Raw genomic sequence first — 4,676 nt, 5'->3', positions numbered from 1 at the left:
TTTTCAGAGCCCAGCTCCTTCATCAGGTGAACCACTTCGAAAGTTAGTGCTTCCAAATAAACCTGTTGAACTATAACTTGGTGTTGTGTGATTTTTAACTTTGTCCACCCCAGCCCAACACTGGCTCCTCCACATCCTCAGGTATGGGTAAGAGGCCCCTCATGTTTGTCCTTGCCCCATTTGATGTACAGCTTCCAGCTGGTTGGAAATGTTACATTTTCATTTCTGCCTGACAGTTTGTCATTCCCAGTTTTCAGATACTGTGTGGCTCATTTCCTAATCCCAAATCCTTGTTTTGCACAGAGGATGACTCAAAACCTTTGAGACTGATTCATTTAGATTGGCACATGTGACTGTAAAACATGCTCATGCCGAATACATTAAATACAGGCCGTCTGCCAACAGGTTTAAAAAAAATGCTTTTATGGGACATTTAAAAAGGTAGAGTACCTAACATTGCAAACAGCGCCCACTCTGCTGTAAGGTTTGCTTTTCAAGATACATGTTGGAGATTGAAACAAATGGGGCCATGTGCCAAGTATACGCACATACTCTTCCCAGTAACTAGTTGTGGCAAATATTTATTGCTTAATATTTGGCATGTATGTTTTGTCTTAATATATATTTTAACAAATTGAATTTAACTTTTAAGTCTAAAGATTTTCAGCCTGCTGCTTGGCTATTGAACATTTAGTTTAGGCGTTGGCAGAAGGTGGGGAGTGGGAAGTGTGAGCTGTAATAATGTTTGAAAGATAAGCAAGTTGAAAGAGGTTGAAAATAATAATGATGGCGTTTCATTGGGGTGTGAGTACAGCCTGACATCTGACATGTTGCTCAGTCCCTCTCCTCAGGAACACTGATAACATTGACAATTCAGCCCCACTAACATGGCACTCTCAATTCACTAAACTATTTTCCCCAAGTTTTCTGAAGTGCATAGAACAGACTTGAAGGTATCAGTCAATACCTCTCCTCTTACATCCTGTACAGTCTAAAGCTAAACCTCAACCCTGCAAATGCACATGTTTCAACTGCACAATTACTGAGACAGAAACCACAACAATTATGCTGTGGCCAAACACATGCTCTGAGCAATCGAAAGATGATGGAATCTTGTCAGTCTTACTAAAGCAGCACATTCAGCCGAATGAAGAAATGTATCAAATGCAAATTTTAATTAAGAAAGTCAGTAAGTACAAGGAAAATATTTTGATTTGCTACTTCTCAAGGAAATGCTTATTTCAGAATGACTGAAATTGGATCTGTGATCTGCCAAAAATGATCTTACAATCATACTGTGTCCTGAATAAGATTGTCCTTTGAAGACAAACACCTGTCTGGGGTGATAATGTAAACACTGCAGAATGTCGACTGAGTGATGGGTTTGTTATTCAATATTTTCCAAAGAGATATGTTGGTAATTTAATCATATTTATCAAAATACATTTTAAATGACTGCGTCCATCTCAAGCAGGAAGCCAGTTTCAGCGGAATACAAAACATTTATTGTTATCATTTTGAAAACCGAATCTTTATTTTCCAAGAATCAAGAGCACATTTGAACCTTTTTACCTTTAGCACCAGTTGACACATGAAATATCATAAAACACGAGACAGTGCAAAGCTCCTTTCCCCTGAAGCAAGACTCTAGATGAAAATGGGACACTTGGTGAGTTAGCTGAAAATATGGCACACCCTCTTACAGGAATGATGTGGCAAAGTTAGTTGCTACAAATTTAAAAACATGAAACCATATAATTCTTAAACATAGTGGGGTAAATTTACCAAGTGGCTAAGTGCAAGTTTTGGGGAGATTAATAGAAGATTTCTCTCTGTGAGCTCGTGGGAGAATTACAGAATTGTTCTGGTGCTGAAGGAGGCCATTCGGCCCCTTGAGCCTGCACCAAGTCTTCAAACAAGCTTCATTACTTAGTGCCAACCTCCTTCTTTCCCCTGGCATCCCTGAATACTATTTCTATCTAAATAATCTTCCAATCCCCCTTGATTGCACCATTGAATCATATTTCCAGGCAGCGCTAACCTTATTGTGTGAAAAGATGTTTTGCTCACATCAACTCTGCTTCACTTGCATATCACTTTAAATCTATGCCCTTTCCTCCCATTTCCTCCTCGGTGCAGGAATAGTTTCTCAGTATTTATTCTGTATAGCCAGCTCATGATTTTGAAAACCTCAATAAAAACTCCTCTCCTGGGAGAACAGTCCGTTTTTGACCAGCCTTGATGTTCAGTTGTCTCTGTCTGGAAACTAGACACTGGTTAGTAGGAAATGGAGAGTTACTGATTCACTTAGAAAATGTCGCTGATTTAGCCACTGAAACGTCACAACTCATAGCAACTGCTGCAGGAAAGGCAACTTGTTTTCTTCAAGTTTAAACTGAGTTTTGTTTTACTGTGACCTTTGTTTGGGAGAGCAACAGTACACACTCCTGTGCCTTTCTCATCTCTATGCCTCTGTCTCTGAAACCTGTTTCCAATTCCAACCTGCTCAGTCAGCTGATGGAATACTGGAGGCTGGCTAACATGGTGCCACTATTTTAAAAAGATGGTAAGGAAAAGGGAAAGGAAGGGAACTATAGACCAGTGAGCCTGACATTGGTGTTATTGGAGGGAATCCTGAGGGACAGGATTTATATTTGGAAAGGCAAGGACTGATTAGGGATAGTCAACATGGCTTTCTGTGTGGGTAATTGTGTTTCGCTAATTTGATTGAGTTTTTTGAAGAAATGATGAAGAGGATTGATGAAGGAAGAGCAGTGGATGTGATCTATATGAACTTCAGTAAAGTGTTTGACAAGATTCTGCATGGTTGATTGGTTAGCAAAATTAGGTGACATGGAATACAGGGAGAACTAGCCATTTGGATACAGAACTGCCTCGAAGGTAGAAGATAGAGGCTGGTGGTGGAGGTTGCTTTTCAGACTAGAGGCCTGTGACCAGTGGAGTGCCACAGGGATTGGTGCTGGGTCTGCTGCTTTTCATCATTTGTATAAATGATTTGGATGTGAACATAGAAGGTATGGTTAGTAAGTTTGCTGATGACACAAAAATTGGAGGCTTATTGGACAGCGAAGAAGGTTACCTTAGAGTACAATGGGATCGTGATCAGATGGGCCAATGGGCCAAGGTGTGGCAGATGAAGTTTAATTTAGATAAATGTGAGGAGCTGCATTTTGGAAAGACAAATCAGGGCAGGACTTATACGCTTAACAGTAAGGTCCTAGGGAGTGTTGCTGAACAATGAGACCTTGGAGTGCTGGTTCATAATTCCTTGAAAGTGGAGACGCAGGTAGATAGGATAGTGAAGAAGGCGTTTGGTATGCTTTCCTTTATTGCTCAGTGCATTGAGTATAGAAATTGGGAGGTCATGTTGAGGCTGTACAGGACGTTGGTTAGGCCACTTTTGGAATACTTCATGCAATTCTGGTCTCCTTGCTACATGAAAGATGTTGTGAAACTTGAAAGGAATCAGAAACATTTTACAAGGATATTGCCAGGGTTAGACAGTTTGAGCTATAGGGAGAGGCTGAATAGGCTGGGGTTATTTTCCCTGGAGCATTGGAGGCTGAGGAGTGACCTTATAGAAGTTTATAAAACATGAAGGGCAGGGATAGGATGAATAGCCAAGGTCTTTTCCCCAGGGTGGGGGAGTCTAAAACTAGAGGCCGTAGGTTTAGGGTGAGAGAGGAAAGATATAAAAGAGACATAAGGGGCAACATTTTCATGTAAAGGGGGATGTGTAAATGGAATGAGCTGCTAGAAGAAGTGATAGAGATTGCTACAGGTACAACATTTAAAAAAATCTGGATGGATATATGAATAGGAGGGGTTTGGAGGGATATTGGTCAAATGCTGGCAAATGGGATTAGACTAATTTAGGATCTTTGGTCAGCATGGATGAGTTGAACTAAAGGGTCTATTTCCATGCTGTATATCTTTATGACTCAATAACTATCAATATCTCTCCAAACTGTTTGTATTCCACTTGCAACATGTCTGTCCACCTATTTTTGTGTCATCTGTAAATACGGCTGGCGTGCATTCACTTTCTTCCTCTGAGTCATTCATACATATTAAAGCAGTTGTGGTCCCAGTGATGATCCCTGTGGAATCCCACTGGGCATTGGTCACCAATCTGATAAAGAACCCCTCTCCATACTCTTTGTTTCTGTCGTGAGCTAATTCTCTGTCCCTGCCACTGTATAACTACCTCCACCACCATGGGCTCTTATGAAGTACACCTCATTGGACGACTGACTCAACACGGACGTATACTATAAACCGACTGACTCCCACAGCTACCTAGATTACACCTCCTCTCACCCTGCCCCCTGTAAAAACGCATTCCCATATTCCCAATTCCTTCACCTTCGCCGCATCTGCTCCCAGGAGGACCAATGCCAATACCGAACAACCCAGATGGCCTCCTTCTTCAAAGACCGCAATTTCCCCTCAGACGTGGTTGACAATGCTCTCCACCGCATCTCCTCCACTTCCCGCTCCTCCGCCCTTGAACCCCGCCCCTCCAATCGCCACCAGGACAGAACCCCATTAGTACTCACCTACCACCCCACCAACCTCCAGATACATCGGATCATCCTTCGTCATTTCCGCCACCTCCAAACAGTCCCCACCACCAAGGATATATTTCCCTCCCC

General features: G+C 41.9%; 1 protein-coding gene across 1 annotated transcript in view; it reads left to right on the top strand.

Moving 5' to 3' along the window:
* Positions 1 to 1,118: 1,118 nt before the first annotated feature.
* The window catches only part of LOC122563454 (proto-oncogene tyrosine-protein kinase LCK-like), a 148,773-nt gene continuing 145,215 nt past the window's right edge, over positions 1,119 to 4,676 (top strand). Inside the window, exon 1 of the mRNA XM_043717198.1 lies at positions 1,119 to 1,189. The gene's annotated coding sequence lies outside the window, so the exon portion shown is untranslated. The remainder of the gene's footprint in view (positions 1,190 to 4,676) is intronic.

Source organism: Chiloscyllium plagiosum, chromosome 27 (assembly GCF_004010195.1).
Source record: "Chiloscyllium plagiosum isolate BGI_BamShark_2017 chromosome 27, ASM401019v2, whole genome shotgun sequence".
Classification (NCBI taxonomy): domain Eukaryota; kingdom Metazoa; phylum Chordata; class Chondrichthyes; order Orectolobiformes; family Hemiscylliidae; genus Chiloscyllium; species Chiloscyllium plagiosum.
The sequence above is the reverse complement of the archived record's forward strand: the minus strand, read 5'-3'. Positions and strand labels throughout refer to the sequence as shown.